Here is an 18,552-nt window from a genome sequence, read left to right as displayed (position 1 = left end):
TTGCAACAGTCCCGGAAAACTTCAAGGCGTCCACCATCATTCTGGCACCCAAAACAGCAATGGTAACTGGTCTAAACAATTACCACCCAGTGGCCCTAATCTCAACAATCATCAAGTACTTTGAGCTGCTGGAAACAGCTACATTGGAACCTTTCCAAAGCAACACACACAAAATGCTAGAGGAACTCAGAGGGTCAGGCAGCATCTATGGAAATGAATAAATAGCTGGCGTTTCAGGCTGAGACCCTTCTTCAGGACTGGAAAGGAAGAGGGAACACACCTGAAATAAAAAGTTGCAGGGAGGGAAGGGAAAGGAGGACTAGCTAAAAGGTGATAGGTGAAGCCAGGTGGGTGGGAAAGGTAAAGAGCTGGAGAAGAAAGGATCTGATAGGAGATAAGAGTGGATCATGGGAAAAAGAGAAAAGGGAGGGACACCAGGAGAAGTGAAAGGCAGGTGAGGAGAAAAATTGTGGCCAGATCGATGAATAAAAAAAATTACACTGAACCCTTTGCAGTTAGCACATTACTCAAACTGGTCCACCAATGATGCCATAGCCATGACCCACTACTGTGTATGCTGTCCCAGCTAGAAAATGATGTCTCATAGGCCAGGATGTTGCTCATCAACTTCAACTTGGTGTTCAACACGATAATTTCTCAGAGACTAGTGAATAATCTCTCCTCATTGGGACACAACACCCCTCTCTCTCCCTGGCTCTCAAGCTCCTTCACACTGAGCACTACTGCCCCCCAGGTGCTCAGCACGCTGCTGAGGCTTCTTAAGTGGTGTGAGAACAACAACCCGAGTCTCAACGTGGACAAGCCAAAAGAGATGATTGTGGACTTCAGGAAGACCCACGTCAACCACTCTCCACTGCACTTCAGTGGTTCTGTCGTGAAGAGTGTGAATAGCACAAAGTTCCTTGGTACGTACATTAGACGACCAAAGCTGGACCACAAAGCCTCCTCACTAGTCAAGTAGACACAGCAGCACCTACGCTTTGAGGCATGCAAGACCCCTGCCCCCATTCTGAAAACATTCTATGGAACACTATCAAGAGTGCCTGGCCGCATTATTATGAGGTATGGAGGCTGCAAGGCTCTACAGATAGTAAAAAATGCCAAGAAGATCACTAGATCTCCCTCCCCGCTACTTGTGAAATTTAGCAGGAGCTTTGTATATAAAAGAACCCCAAGCATTGTTGAGGATCCCACAATCTCTTTGACCCACTACCATCATGAAGGAAGTATGGAAGCATCAGGACTTGGACTGCCAGACTGGGCAACAGCTTTTATCTCCCAAGGCCATCAGACTAATGAATATTCTTCCACCACCAAAGACTCATCATTGGGACAGCAAGCTGTTTATTGTACTACTTACTTATGCTGCACATTTCAAATGCATTTTTATTAGTTTATCTATTTGTGGTAATATTTCATTTTACGTGATGTGTGTTTCATATTAATTATGGGTGCATTGAAGAAACACTGTTTAATTTGGTTGCATATATATGTATAGTTAGATGACAATAAACTTGAACTGGACTCAACTCTAAATGTGAAATTGGCAGAGAGGCGATCATTGGTAATTTGTCTAAGATGATAAATATGGATACTCTGGCATTAGAGTGTAAACAGCTAAATTTTTCACTTCCTGAAAAAACATCTGAAAGATAAATGGGAATAAACTATTAATCCCAAGGGAACTGATTCCATTTATGAAACTTCTAATTTAGCTTTAGCAACTATACATACAATTGAGACAAATGTTTCAAATATTTATCAATTTTAACTATGAACTCCATAGTGCATTAATGGCAAATTTGCTTTATAGCTGCTGTTCTACTAATCAATTGAAAAAAATTAAAGGCTATGGAACAAATCATGATTTTAAAATTGGCAAAAGAAATGCCTTTACAGCAGATTTCCATAAAAATGTGGTACTGAAATAGCTACTCCAAGCCGTTAATGTGTTTGGTTCTCTTTTGTAGTGTTCCACTTTCTGTAACTATACTTAATCTTTATATTTCTGCCAAGAGACGTATTTATCATGCTTAACTATATTGAAACAACTGCATAGCGTGCAACATTTTCCATAGAGTATATTTGTTGCAGATGCATGTAATACCTTCAAATATGGTACAGTTAGGAATGCAAGCATTTCCTGTGGAAATTGTGCATTTGCCAACATTGTACTGCAGTCTTAAGAACATGGCATTTTATGAGGTACACAACAGCAGCCTGACATCTGCCAAACATAAATCAAACTAAACATTTTTGGATACATCCAAGTTTAGCCTTGCATATTTGATTGCAAGTTCAAAAAACAATGTTTAATGGGCAAGGAGTAACAGTTAAATTGTGAATCAAATGTACAAAATACTAGTTTTAATCTCCATACCAGTATTTTGCAACAAAAAAATCCTCTGCAATTCATTATTTTAACCAAACAACATTAAGTATATTGAAAGGTATTAATCAGAAGTAGAAATTACTTTATTACTTCAAGATCTAAACTACCATTCAGAATAATAGGAGTTACAAATGATTTTATTTTAATTTATTCAAGACAGTTATGGTCATATAGTATTAAGCAATTGAAACAAGGTTGGGTTGAGTACATCGATGCAAGATTGAGTCAGGATGCAGCAAAAGAAACCTTGATTATATGAATAATGTTGCAAATGGAACTTTGGCTACTGGTGTAATAATTAGCTCATTAATAAACAAAATGGGTGATAAAAATCTGTTTCCCCAAAAGTCAAGATAATACCCATAAAATTTAAAGCCTGAAGATTAGGCTACATGTGAAGCACAAGGGACAAGTGCACATATTTAAAAGATTACAGGTATCACATAATTAATGCAAAAGGTTTTGAATGACAGGGACAGTCTTTCTGAAGTAATAATCCCCATTACAACAAATATATTGCAAAAGACTGACAGCAGATAACCACCAATTGTGATGAAGATATTGGAATATGGTAAAAGATAAAATTGAGATATAATGTCATGCACATAATGCTTAAATACATTAGCAAAAACTCTTGGCAGGATTTAAGAACTGACACAGAAAACTGAAAAGAGAAAGGTTTTAGGATATTTATGACTGGCATTAAATTCAAATTAAAACCAAGGGATTATGATTGTCCTCAATTAAATCTCACATTCACCATTTAGCCTCTGCTGTATTGGGCATCCTACGTTTGATCCAGAAATACTTGATGTCAAGAGACTAAAAAATACTAAGCAAATCTAACCAAAAATTAGTCATCACAAATTTACCATTCCATTTATTCCACAGGAAAAATAGTTTGCTCAAACTACTAATATTAAAACAGGTTAAGAAGATGGTATCGTGGTAGAAACTAAGCAGCTTTGATTGAATTTAAAATGGACACAGATCACTTACTCAAATGTAGACATTTTAATGTACATGAACATTTGATTTGTGAAAGAGGTAATAAGTGACCTATTATCTGCAGTAGCAGGTCTTAAGAAGAAGAAGAATCACCCTTGTATTTTCAGGTTTTACATTTCATTTAAACAACTGCTGAATGTACATGCAGATCTGTGCAGAGGCACCCGCAACAATTAACCAAACAAACTGAAGTATGTGAAATTAATACAACAATCGAACAGTCTAAGCAAATTCTATATCAAATAGAGCAAAAATGTTAAATAAATGAGATGAAGAAAGAATGGATGTGTTGGGAGAAGTAAAAAGAAGGCTTTTCTTACAACAAAGTTTGTAAGTTTTAACAAAAAAACCTGATGAAAGAGCCTATGCTTGTGAAATTGAGGTATTTCAGAAACTGAATCACCAAATTTAACACTATTAAAGAGGCATTCAATTGAAGTTCACAGGGCTCAATCACTTGCATGATTGTTTGTATCTACCTCACAACACAACAACTTCACACCAACAAGAAAGCAGACAGGAGATTACACATCCATGAGATTAACAGCAGGGAACTGCCCCTGGCTAAAATCATTGTATGACAGACAGACAGACATACTTTATTGATCCCAGGGGAAACTGGGTTTTGTTACAGCTGCACCAACCAAGAATAGTGAAGAAATATAGCAATATAAAACTATAAATAATTAAATAATAAGTTAATCATGCCAAGTGGAAATAAGTCCGGGACCAGCCTATTGGCACAGGGTGTCTGATACTCTGAGGGAGGAGTTGTAAAGTTTGATGGCCACAGGCAGGAATGACTTCCTATGACGCTCAGTATTACATCTCGGTGGAATGAGTCTCTGGCTGAATGTACTCCTGTGCCTTACCAGTATATTATGGAGATAGTGCAGTACAGTATGCAGTACACACTTCTATATAAACAGCAGGTGCTGTTAACTCATTATCTGGAGAGCAAATTATGCACCAATATAAAGTTAGTTTCACTCAAACCATTTGATATAACATTATTTGGAATCAATAAAAAGGCATATTATACCAAAGTCTGTATGGAAACATAATTTAATGTTTCTCAATTTCCAGGCTGAAGCATCACTTTTACTGAACTTAAAAAATTAAATTAAAAACTGGACTTAAAATTAAATTATACCCAGCAATTAAAAATTACTTGAAAAAGTAGAAGTAATGGTATGAATGATTTCTCTACAGTGAACAACATGTAATTATTTTAATTCCCTACCATAAAAATAAAACTTAACATTTTATTTTATACATTATTTAGAGATAGAGCAAGGAACAGGACCTTCTGGCTTAAAGAACTGTACCACAGCAACCCACCCGACTGTACTCATGGAATTTACAGTGACTGAAGTGGGAATGTGGGAAAAAAGCCAATTGCCCAGAGGTAAGCCACGTGCTCACGGGAAGGATGTAAAAACTCCTCACAGACAACGTTGGAATTGAACTCCGATGCCCTAACTGTTGTGCTAACCACTACTATGGTTAGCCACAAATTTTGAGAAATATCTTAAATCAATACAATTTAAATGGTCAATCAGGAACACTTTACCATTCCAGTACACAGACTTTAATGGCATGATCGTTGCTGGAATCAATAGAAGCTGGGTTTTTTTGCCAGCAACCATGGTGGAAGTGTTTATTCTGTTGTTGGTTATTTTTCCATTGTATCAACAAACTCAGATGATGGAAATGAGAAAAACAGGCTGTTATTTTTGGTACAGCTGGGAAAAGTTAAAAAGTGCATCATCTTGATTTATTAGCCTTATAAACCAAGTGTCAAGTTTTTTCAGGGCTTCAGTGTATAATCCCTTGACAGTCATATGGAACAGAACTGAAGCATTATGCAACAGAGGCTCAAGACTAATCTCAAATGACAAAGAATCCCCAAATGGCATTATAAACACATTGAAATCTTTTACTGTGCTTGCCCCAACTCAATAGTAACACAATAAAATTCCATTTAGAGAGCAAAGCAGCATTTAGGATATCTACATATTTTACAATGCACATTAGTTTTCTATCATAAACAGGAAATAAAACATGACATTTTACTACAACAACCTTGTAACCAAAAGGTTTTTTCTAAATTTCTCAAGCTATATTTGGAAATGCATCCGATAAAGAACCAGGTAACAAAAGAGTAAGACAATTTAGCAGATATATGGAAAGCTTACATTTGTAAAGATATACCAATATATATCCGGCAGGTCAACTATGACAATGCAATTTCCTCAAACACTATGTTCAAGGGATCATTGCTGCCGTCTGATCCAAACTGAAATTTATCTCATCTGCATTATGCCTAGCATTTGTTTTTCCTGACATTAGTTTTATTCTGAGCTTTTTCTATATAGAGTGGATCCTGGTTAATTGGGACACATCGAGACCTGTATTAAGCGGCTGCCCCAATTAACCAAAGTTTCATGGAAATAGTTAAATAAAAAAGACAAACTACTATTTAGCGGAGTAACAATTAATGTATTGAACTTGTAGTAGTAAAATAATTTCATTTACACTCGGTCATTTCTGACACCTCCAAGCCTGAATGTTTGAAACCTGTGGTGAGCAAAACAGTGCTGAATTGTCCTACTGCTTATTTCTTGCCAACTGTCATTGACAAAAAAAAATCACTATTTTTTGAATACAAACACACACACAACTGATGCTGCTTAAAAACTGATGACTCTAAGCAGTGTGCTTCGATAACTCTGGGCCCCATCATGAACAGAATTTTTAATGCAACACATTATTCATATTAAGAAAACCAAGGAGTACGATAGATATTCTGTCATTTAACAAACTCAAGGCTGACATTGACAGATTAGAAGTTACAGGGATAAAAAGGCGAAGTAAACTCAGACCTGTCAAACCTGGTGGGTTTCCTCAATTGTATAACATTATTTTGCAATCTTGTACATTTCATGATGATAATTCTGGAGATGGGGGGAAGAGGGTGACAGGTAAAAGATCACAAGTGCTGGGCTGTAAAGACAATGCTCCTACAAGCTGTGGCTAAACAGCTCCTCTGAACAGGAAGCTGGGAAACAGCAAAATTACCAAGCTGAACTCAGACGTCTGCAAGATCAGATCTTGAGACCGACATTTAGTCTGAGTTTAACACAAGTATTAAACCAAGGAATGAGAAACAAGATATAGATAGAAATGGAGTTCAGGCTTCAAACACCATCTCATTCAGAGCTTTCAGAAAATTTATGATCCTTTACCAATGGGATTCTGTAGACGCTAGAAATCCAGAGTAAAACACACACACAAAAAGTAGGAACTCAGCAGGTCAGGCAGCATCTGCAGAAACATTTGATGTGTCAGGTTGAGATCCTTTATTCATTATCCTTTGAAGGGATTAGTAGCGGCCCTCCCACTCAAGACCAAATAAATTCCAGGAAGGGCATACAAGAGTATGGCTACACAGCCTCTCCCCCATTAGCAAGCCAGAGCGCCAGTAATTGCACCTTGAAAGCCAAAAGTGAAACACTTCACAGCAACTCGTGAGGACCATAACCTACAAAAGCCTACTTTGAGGACTCCAACCCAGGCAACAAACCAACCTTCAAGAAGAACTCCAGCAAAGATGCCTACAACTGGCCTTAAGCATAATGGATAGTGTTTTGGATTCAGACAGAGCTCAAACTTGTGTGCCTGAAAATAAAGTTACATTTGCACTGGAAATCAGCATGTACTTATATTTTCCTCAAAACTATAAAGCACTTGAATAAGATGCAGGAAAAGGGACATTGGTTAAAGTGCTCAGAAAATGGAAGAACGACGAGATGATGCATGGTGGTGGTTTTTGATGACAGGTACTCTCCCCCTTCTACCATCTCAGATTTTAATCACCACCTATTTACACATCCTTGTGATGTACCTTTACAACTACTTTCAACTGCACAATTTACTTCAATTTTTTTTGGTTCTCATCTGATTACAAATTATCTGACTTGTTTGACATCTTTCTTCCCCTAATTCATTTTCCTTTATCTTAAAATTTGTTTAATGCCTAATTAGTTGGGTATATAAAAGGAAGACAGGAGGATGAATACAGGGCCCTGGTGGCAGACTTCATCAAATGGTACAAGCTGAATCATCTGCAACACAACATCAATAAGACAAAGGAGACAGTGATGGACTTTAGGAAGACTAAGCCTGCATGGCTCTGTTTCTATTGATGGCGAGGACTTGAGTGGAGCACCAACACAAGAGTCTGTGGACAAGAAGGGCCAGAGTCACCTCTACTTCCTGAGGAGACTGATGTCCTTTGGAGTACACAGACCTCTCCTTCACATGTTCCACCAGTCTGTTATCACCAGTACAAATTTCTATGCTCAGGTGTGTTGGGACAATAGCATCATCATGGATGATCCGAACAGGCTCAATAACCTAATTAGAAATGCTAGTTCTGTTATAGGAGTCAAACAGGACAAACTGCAGGCTGTGGTAGAACAATGGACATAGAAAATCCTGGCAACTCTGGGCAGTATTTCTCACCCTCTGCATACCACCTTGGCTGAATAGAGGAGCACTTTTAGTAATCGCCTAAGACAACTGTGCTGCTCCAAAGAGCACCATACGAGTTCATTCTTACCCCCTCAGCCATTAGGCTCTATAATGCGTCAATCTATCGTTGGGGAAATGATGACTCTCCCTTTCCCCCCCCCCACCCCCGTTAGACTCTTTCTTATTTCTCTTTCAATATTTGTATATCTGTGCACTTGCATTGCAACTGTGACACAATCCTTTAGGATCAATAGACAGTCTATCTATCTAACTAACTGCCAAACTTAGATAAAAAATGATCAACCAAAAATATTAGCTGTTTTTGCTACAATGCTATTTGAACAGCTGAGTATTGTAGGATTTTAGCTTACCTCATATTTTGGTATCTTCAATGTTATTAGTTCATGCTGAAGGAAATTTGGATTTTTTTTGATAATTAAGCCATTATTAAAATCAAAGTTATTGTCCTTGGGGTTTAAGGGAACATTCAGAATAATCTTTTTCTGTCCTTAGCTTCAACAGCTGCTGGAAGAATTAAAGCTTTATAAAAAGATCAAATCGTAAAAGTACTTAAGTGAAGGATGCAGATAGTGATAGAGCCAAATTTCCAAACAATAACGAGGACAGATCCTTAGATGTTAAGAAAATCAATAGGTTTGGGTTTAGTGAAAAAAAAATTGCTGAAGTGAAGGAACAAGTGTGATCTTGCTGAAAGGCAAGACAAGCTGATCTGTTCACTCTGGCTTCCAAAGTTATGTTCTTCAAATAATACATTAATTTGTCCAAACACAGGATTTCCAAAAGTTGCTGCCTATAATGCTAGAATTAGAGTCTTATATAATATTATCATAACAACCAAATAATCGGAGATGAGAATATCCATATTGTGGCAGATACAATTGTAGCATCTTAACAAACAAAAGGTAGAGTAGGATATTCAGCCTTTCACGCCTGCTCTTCCATTCAGTAGTTTCTCTTCGGTTTCAGCACCACTTTCCTGCACGAATCTCATAACCCTCAATTTTCTGTAATCTCTTAAAAAAAAATTGATCTTTGTCCTGAATGTATTTAACCATCACAATCCTCTTGGATTCAGAATTCCATCTAAAGGATGGCCCTTCTTTGAAGAAACATCTTTGTCTCCGTAACAAATGCTGAACTTTCATTTTGAGATTATGATCCCCAGCAGGATAAAGATTAATTCCACATCTACCACATCAAAACATTAAAGTCTCCCACATCTTTGCTCTAAACTCTAGAAACATCACTCTGCATTCTCTCTTTTCAAGTATTAAACCTACACTGCAGTCTCTCATCAGCAAGTATATTCTCATGTAGGCAAACCAAACTTGCACATGATATTCCGGATAATGGTCCACTTGGGACTTGTATAACTAGAGCAAAGTGTCTGTGCTTGTTTAAGATAAAGGCCATCTCAGTTCTCTAGCATCTTAACATCCAAAAATGTATACATAATGATAACTTGGTTCCTCTGAATAGTAAATTATCAATACCTCACCATATGGAAACTTGTGGGAGACAGACCGACAGGGGACCTTTCAACCTAGTATTTCACTCTGACTTAATCTTTAATGCAGCATCCTTTACTCAACCAAAAGATTTGGAGGGAAAAGAATGGCTGGTAAAACACAGTTTCTTACTTGACGGATAAACATGTCAAAATGTTGACGTTGTACTCCAGAAAACATACAATCAATGGCCACTTTATTAGGTACCGCAGTACATTAATGCAAATATCTAATCAGCCATTCATGCGGCAACAACTTAAAAGCATGCAGACATGGTGAAGATGTTCAGTTGTTCAGCACAAACATCAGAATGGGAAAGAAGTGTAACCTAAGAGACTTCGACCATGCAATGATAGTTGGTGCTGTACAGGATAGATTGAGTATCTCAAAAACTGCAAACCCCCTTGGATTTTCATTCACAACAAACCCCAGAATTGAAGAATGGTGCGAAAAACAAACATCCACTGATCTGCAGTTCTGTGAGTGAAAACACTTTGTTAATGACAGAGGTCAGAGGAGAATTGCCAGACTGCTTTAACTTGTCAGGAAGGCGACAGTAACTCAAATAACCATGCATCATGACTGCAGAGTGCAGAAGAGCATCTCCGAGTGCACAATAAGTCAAACCTTGAAGGTGGATGGGCTATAGCAGTAGAAGGCTACAAGTACACATTCAGCGGCCATGTTACTGGAGGGACCTAGTAAAGCAGTCACTGAGTTTCTATTACAAGCAGTTTTTTGAGTTTTTTTTAAAAAAGAGTCAAACCCTTCAATTCTTGAAGAAGCCACTTCTAGATGTTTTGACCCAAAATAAAGATTGCTCATTGTGGTGTTAGCAACACTTCCAGCTGTGAACAGTGACGGCTAGAAAAAAAATTGTAAATGTAGTACAGGTCAAAACTCTCCAGTCTGGCATTCTGTGGTTTAACACCATGGTCCTGTACGTTTTAAATCTCTACCACAGATTAAAACTAATTAAATATTTCTAATTAAGATCTAAAATTAACTAATTAACCTAATGGCTCAACTTTTATGATCTCAGTTAGATTTTCCAAATTACAGAATGTTCTGGTTACAGACAGGTCCCGGGCTTGGCAGTGTCTAAACTTGAAAAGACCATTGTCCTGTTCGGAATGAGATTATCAAGGGCAATTTCTATAGTCTGTTTTCATACTGACCATTATTTCATTTGGCTTATCTCAATTCCCTACGTAAATCCGAAGGAAGTTTATTAAACCAATTATAAGCCAGGCTATTTTACTGAAGGAAGTTTTCCTTCATAACTGCTCATTTGCTTATGTCTGAAAGGGTTACTCAGCCCTATGAATTAATGCTGGATCTCAGAACAACCCCCCCCCCCCCACACACACACACACATATTTCCCTGCCACCAGTTCTCTTGCATACTCCCCAATTCCTTCATTGCACTAAGGGCAACTTATATTAACCAATCAACCTAATTCCTGAACACATCTCAAAACCTACCCTACTCTTCCCCCCTTACATTACTATCCTGTTCTAGAGGCCAGTTAAGTGCCTCCTTTTTGTATATCTATTCAACACCCATGCAAATTTGCTCCTTTATAATATGGTTCCACTATATGGAGATACCCAAAATAATGTTAAAATTTTTTTTATTAAATACTTGTTTTTTAACTTTAAAGAAATAGATTCTGACAAAAGGACTCTGACTCAAATTATTAACTTTCAAATTAGGTTCTATTATTGACTGCTATAGGATCTCCTCTTTCTCTAGTAAAATCAATCTAATCTTGAACTCGCTCTTTCCTACTTTCTTTAATATCTTGCATCCAGAAATATTTCATATTCATTCAACCTTGATCTTTTTTTAAATTAAGGCCTATTTCCATTACTGGCACATCATCCTAAACAAATGATTATTATGTGTACCTACAGCTCTAACTTTTTGGTTTCATGGTTATCCAGAGAAGAATAATTTCAGAGTTGTATACTTCGATAATAAATGAACCTCTGAACTCTGCCTTTACACAACACGGTAAACCTTGGACCGTCTCTGTGGTCAGATTCCTTTGAAAAATGCTCTACAAAAAATTGCTCTTTTCCCATACTTTGTGTATTTTATACTTTTAATAAACATTACAATACCATTTCAAATTAAACAAACCATCCCACATGTACTAAACAAAAGCTGGAAGAATTCTGACCTCAAATCCACTGAATGCAGGCTGTCCAGCGTGTGCAGTTCCACATCCCTCAGAATTGGTCCCAAAGCTGCAGGAATCTAAATGTCCGCCCTCCTCTCTAGCATTAATCATCATTTCAGTCTACACAAACACAATCAGGTCGTCCTGCTTCTTCAATACTTTCCTGTCTCCTTAAAACCCATTGACAGGATCAAACCCCTTTTTTTTACCTGCCAGTGGTACCAATGTTTTGAATTGGACTCTCTCTTCCACCCAGCTACCTTAAGAGCCATCAACACCCTGTTAATGATTCTTACCGTGGCACCAGGAAGGCTACACATTATGAAGGACTCATGTAGAATTTGCTGATAACAATGTAATTTCCCACCTTTACTGTTTCCTGCTGTGCAGTCCCTTGCCCCATGATTTTAACATTATTTCTTAAATATCTTACCTCTAACAGTATCTAACATCAAGTAAGTGTCTGAACATGGCATTTATTTTGAAGACTTCCATTATTCCTACTTTTCCTGCTCTTTCAACTAGTTGCTTTCCTGAATTCTCTCTGGCTGTGGGCTGGTCACCTCCTGGAACAAAACCAGGAAACACTGCCTGCCTACTGCTTCACAGCCACCTCAAGTTCCTCTCAAAATCACAAAGATGATGGCATGGCCTTCATACCTACCATACCCAGATGAAAATAATTAAAAGCCATTTGTGACTAGAGAATACAAGTTAAACCCAGTAACTTTTTAAACAAATGACATTTATCTCTATTTATCAAATTCACACTCTCTGCATAGTAAAAATTGCACTCAGAAGATATGTTGATTAGTTTTACTTAAACCCAAACACTAAAATAGCAATTTCAAGAAACTCGTTCAACTGACCACCTAACTTGGAAGTTGTCAGGTGTATTGTTTATTACCAATGACCAACACTGCAAGTGAAACTATAACACATCAGTTATTTTAATACCTTAAAATCACTAAACTAAATCTTCTCAAGTATGCCCCACTCAACAAATTCCCATTCTTTTACACTTGGTAGGAACTGTGGGAAAACTGCACTGCGTTAAGTACTCATCCTTTCATTCCTTTGAAACTAGAACCTCACGTATGCCAACTGTGGTTGAACTCAAATTTTGCACAGGTTTTAGCACTACATCTTTCCATAAAACTTTTTATAGTCTATTTCACAAATTACTTTTAAGAATCCCCAAATTTCTTTGCTTTCCACATTACATAGCTTCCCCTTCTGTTTTCATTTTATACCACTTCAAATTTCCTGATATTAAATTGAAAGCTCATTGATCTGACAGTTAACTATTTCCTACTCCTCACGCAGCCCAACTGCCGGGTGTTTTCATCATATTTTACCCCTATTTAATACTCCACTAAACTGCTTATTTATTATCACAACTGCAACCCGTGAAGCCTCTACTGCTCCCCAGATTTATTTCCTCCGCCTTCAGTTCTTAGCTTTGAACCGCTTCATCGAAACCAATTAACTCTTAAGCTGCAAACCTTTTCCAAAATACTCCGTGAACATGTAGAAGTGCACACGATGTTTGGACAAATGAAGGTCCTAATTTCCCTGTTGGACCGGGTATGCCTCATGTGGGGCAGACATGCGGCGAATACCAGTGTCCGAATGCCAATCCGTCCCACTATTCTCGCCGCAGACCACTGCCAAGTGGTGGGATAGGGGATCCTCGCCACCTCAGTATGCTGGCTACCTCAGCCTCTCTCGGGATAATGCAACATTCACCTCAACTCGGTGTCCCGTCCGTCATCGGCGGCTGAAGGGACGTGGGATACGTCGGACCCTTCGAAACCCCGCACCCCCAACCGGACCATACGCTTAGACATGCCTCGGTCAGCAGAAACACCCGCTTTCCACTGGGGATGTCACTCACTATTTCTATCCATGCACCATCTTCATGTCCGGGGGTCGAGAGGAAGACACAAGGCGCTCGCCTCACCTTTCCAACACGGCAACTACCGTGAATCCACTCCACCTCAACCTACTCTCCACGGAGAGGTCGTATCCACCGGCCCGAGCCGCAACTGATTGACAGGCAGCCGAGCCAACAGTTGGCCGAGGTGTTCACAGGCTGGCCAATCGCCATCCAGGGGGCGCGGAGGACGCGGAGGCAGCGCCCGCCCCACTCCTTTGTTTCAAGTTAGGTTGAGTGGCAGCGAATTCCCCCTCCGCCACATAACGGGACGCCGTTCTGAGCCTTAACGGGAAGAACCCGAGGCCGTGTTCGGATCTGGAAAGGACTCGGTGAGGCTGAATGTGCACCGCTTCAGGTGAAGCTCCCACTGGGACTCCATGCCACGACATTCAACCCCCCCCCCCACCTACCCCCACGTTCTCCCAGCCCTCTATCTACCCCGCCCCGGCTCCCATCTACAGAAGGCAAGGTTTCTGCAACAAAACAAAACGAGGTGCAGCCGCCCGATTTGTCAAACCACAAATAATTGAGCAAACAAAGTCTGGTTATGTTATTTCTAAATGTTCAATTAACACATTTCTGAATCTGTTCTAAACAATTTCTTATTTGCGCTTCTTCCTATTTGGATTCCTGTACATTGAGGAGGTAGTGCACAGAGTGAATTTGCCGAACATCTTTGTAAATTCGGCCACAACAGCAACTTGGATTCCGTAAAAGGTCCCCAGGTGCTTCACAGGAGAGTTGTCAAACAAAATACAGGATCGAGCCATGTTAAAAGGCATCCAAAAGTTTAGTTGCAGATGCTGTAAGTTTGAAATAACAGGAAGTGCTGGAAATAATCAGCGGTTTCCAGTGGAAAGAAAAAAAAACAGAATTAACATTTCAGATCAATAAGCTTTCAGTTTGTTATTTACAGATAAAAAAAATATTAAGGACAGAGAAAGAGGAAGGGTGGAGAGAACTATGATAAGATAAGAGGCAGGATAGACGACATGACAGCGGTGAGAGTGCTGTGTGAATAAGATGGTTATAGGGATTAATGAAAAAATGTAAGCCTGAGGCAAGTTGAAGACATTGATTAATTATTCGAAATTACCATAAGAATGAAACTATGTATGTTGATTGTGTAAAATATCTTCTGGTAGGTTTTGATTCTGTCTTCCAATCTCTCCCTATTTGGAGGTACTGTACATTCTCATATAACCTTATACCACTCTTGTCCTTATAACTAGATTGCCCTTTGCACTCAAGTCCCTTTGCAAATAACTTTTAAGATGAAGCAGAAATGTTCCTGCATTTTCTGCCCACTACAAAAAGAAGAAAATGCCATTTTTATTCTCAGTCCCGTTTCCTTTCCTGCATGTCTCTGTCTGACTTAAGGAGACAGGTTACTTGATATTAGGGAATGTTCATTGTGTTGTAATCTACCCAGGCAGAAAATCAGATGTTGTTTCTCTTGTTTACACTTGGCCTCACACTGTGTGTGTGTGTGTGTGTGTGTGGGGGGGGGGGGGGTTGCAAGGACAGACAGGCCGCTGTGGGAGTGGGGAGGGAATTTGAATGGCTTGCAAGTGGAAGATGAAAACAGCCATTTCAGACAGAGAGCAAGTGCTCAGCATAACAATTGCTTAGTCTGCCTTATCGGTCTCTCTTCCGACATCCCATTTTCTTCATTGTAAAACATCTCGTTTCTCTAGCGTTGCCTAATTCTCATTATTCAAGTCAAAAATCAGAGATCTGCATAGACATGGGTTTGGAGGACAACAGGCTTCTCAAAGGGTTGGCGAGGAAAGGGGGTACAGTGAAAGGGAAGGTTAAGTCTATGTAAATTCCTTTGAGAATTGAGCCTGGACTGAGCGCTGATTTAACTCAGTGAACACCAGACTTATGGGAGAATGCCACAGTGCAATTCAGGACACAAACAGCAGAGTTTTGCATCTACTTGGGTTAATGGAGAGTGGAAACTGGGAAGACTGCCAGGAATAATTGGAATAATTAAATTATACTGAGCCTTTAGTCCATTCTTCACTCCAGTAACATTCTGACCACTCTGTCCTAGATTCCTGCAGTAGACAGGTATTGAGGTACAGGACACATGTGGGATTTTGGAGAGGTTAATGACAGATCTTTGGAGATAGAGTACAGGAAATTAAGACTTAAGGAATTCTTGCCTTTATTGTTTAGAGCAAAGAATGGGAAAGCAAAGAGTTCACATTGAATATTAAAGATACCAGCCATGAGTTAATAACTGTATATGCGGGATATTGACTTGTCTGTAGCATGTGTTATGACCTTTATTACATTGTTATATGTGCCACTGTTCATAGTTAAATGATGTTCATCACTAATGAAATCTCTGTCTTAGTTATTTACCTTATTAACCAACAATTTGGAGGAACCCAAAGAGTCTGGAATATTGCTGCTAAGGAAATGGCAAATCCATGACCTGCATTAAGAGAAAAGAAAACAGCATCCTATAGTTAGAATAGTAATGATATCTTGTGCTAGATATAAGAGATTTTTTGTTATTGGGATGTTACAGTCAATTATGTGTTAATGGAGAGGATGAAGATGTTCTTAAAAGGAATTTTTCCCAAAGTCTTGGGAGAAATCAGAGCATGCTGTGATACATGAAAAGAGCTGGAGACATGATCTATTAGTGAGTTTATTACTCTAACAATCCATGTTGTCGTCTCCAACTAGGTTATTATATGGGCCTCAAAACGGCATTTAATCATCAGGCTCCTCAGCCACTGTGGATAACTTCACTCACCTCAACACTGAACTGATTCCACAACCAACGGACTCATTTTCAAGGATTCTACAACTCATGATCCCAATATTATTATAACTTATTTATTATTATTATTATTATTGTTATTATTATTATTATTATTATGTTTTTGTATTTGCACAGCTTGTCTTCTTTTGCACATTGGTTGTCCATCTTTGTGTGTAGTTTTAATTGATTTTACTCTATTTCTTTGTATCTGCTGTAAATGCCCAGAAGAAAGTAAATCTCATGGTAGTGTATGGTGACATACACATACTTGATAATAAGTTTATTTTTAACTTTGATTTTGAACTAACTTCAATGATTCTTTGATTTACACATTAAGTATATGCATTCAGGGACCAGAAGAGACAGTGGGTATAGATGAAAAGACACTGGCTTAAGTGTGCAATTTTCAGAACTCTTTCAGTCTGTGAGATTCTTTACCATGTTTTCTATCAAATGAAAGGATTCAGGCAAAACTGTCTGAACTGGCAGAGGGAGTGTGCAGTATAACCACACATTATTGGAAACAGTTTGAAATTATTTTCTCAAGACTTAAACTGAACTGCAGGCAGGGAGCAAGATCATGAAAATGACGACAGTGGTGGTGGTTTGGTTGTCTTTTTCAGGATTAAGTGTTTGGCAAGAAATTATTAAGGTCAAGTGAGTACCAGTAGTCATGTGGATGGAAAAGGTGGGGAAGCCTTGTGACGGCTTCAATGAAAACTACCTGACCACAGATTGATATTCATGATTACTCCAGTGCTTTAATTGCCACTAAATTATGCATATTGTTTGAGTGTGCAGTCCTAATGGAGCAACTGCTAATAAGGACTGGATAAATTGAATGAAATTTCTCGTACTTTGATAGTGCGAGTTATCAGCAATACATTAGTAGCTTTCTAATTGGTTGAAGATGCTATAATCAACATACACATAGATATCCTGTACGTATAAGTGCAAGATGTTTTGGAAAATATCTCAATATCATTTTTTATTGTCAAGACAATGTAAATTAGCATTGGGCACCTCTTCAAGTGAGACTTTCCATGTTATGAAGGGAATAGACTGTTAGATTGCTGGTCTAGACATACTGATCCAATTGCCTAGGCTGGTTCTGAGCTAGAGCTGTGTATCTGCAGTTATGGACATGATCTATTGAGACACTTCAGTTGAGGATCTTTTGGTCTTTTAAAGAACCGAAGCATTGGGCAGTAACAAGACCCAGAATCCATTAAGGTTGTGAGGTGTGATCCTGCTTAAGAAAATCATTGGTCAGGTGAATTCCAAGAATGTTAAGAATTCACAGCTGGGCCATATCATGACTACCAGCTATAAATCTAATGCGGTGATCATAGAGAATGGAAAATTAGTAGCCATTGTTTCACCAACAGAGGAGGTGAAAGAAGTAGAAGAGACAATGGGAGAAGACAGGTAACTCTCTCAAAAGAAGTGTGAATTTAATATAGAATATGAGATTAGTTATGTGTGGAGCTCACTGAAGAAGTTATTCGTTGGGTTTAATAGAAGTCAGGGCTGTTTATTTGGCTTGTATCTAGGGTGTTTGAGAGGAGTAGAAAATGAATTAAAATTATGGTTAGATCTATAGTTATTGACAGAATATATTTGTACTTTTATAAATAAATGAAGTTTCACATCTTATCTAAGTAATTAATAACATGCAGTATGTTAATAATTATCTTTAGTGAGGGTTTGTTACTTTTAAAGTAAAGCCAGTGTAGTATCTCCTACTCTGGTTAGACTTAAAAGTTTTCTGTCTGAAAACATTTATCATCATGGGACTTTAAGACATGACCCCACTTCTTTTCACAACAGATGCTGGTAATGGCAATGTCTGGACAACCGGGATTTGAGAAAGTGTGAACTGCTACTTAATAGTCAGATTCCCTGATGAATATTGTTGGCAGAATCATCTGCAACCCTGGATTATCCATTACAGATCCAAAAAAATAAGATCCGTCTTCACATTAACATATTTTGTGTGCTTTCCTCCTTTTCTGTGTTCTATAAACACTCTGAGCCAACAGTTAATTTCTTGACAAGTTTATCACCCTCTTTTGCCTTCCATTATGATCTCTCCTGTTCTGTAATTATTGCTGTCTCTTTATTTTGAGATGATGGACCCACTCCCTTCAGTTTTTAGA

At 38.4% G+C, this 18,552-nt stretch overlaps 1 protein-coding gene across 4 annotated transcripts in view; it reads right to left on the bottom strand.

Moving 5' to 3' along the window:
* Nucleotides 1–13,718, bottom strand: part of sncaip (synuclein, alpha interacting protein) — a 102,359-nt gene extending 88,641 nt beyond the window's left edge. The window contains exon 1 of one of the 4 annotated variants that reach the window (XM_059969651.1): nt 13,636–13,718. The gene's annotated coding sequence lies outside the window, so the exon portion shown is untranslated. Of the gene's footprint in view, nt 1–12,105; nt 12,183–13,421; nt 13,514–13,569 lie in introns of those variants that run through there. The other 3 variants (XM_059969650.1, XM_059969652.1, XM_059969653.1) reach the window with 3 other exon arrangements.
* Nucleotides 13,719–18,552: the final 4,834 nt, after the last annotated feature.

Source organism: Hypanus sabinus, chromosome 5 (assembly GCF_030144855.1).
Source record: "Hypanus sabinus isolate sHypSab1 chromosome 5, sHypSab1.hap1, whole genome shotgun sequence".
Lineage (NCBI taxonomy): Eukaryota > Metazoa > Chordata > Chondrichthyes > Myliobatiformes > Dasyatidae > Hypanus > Hypanus sabinus.
This window is presented reverse-complemented; position numbering and strand designations above follow the sequence as displayed.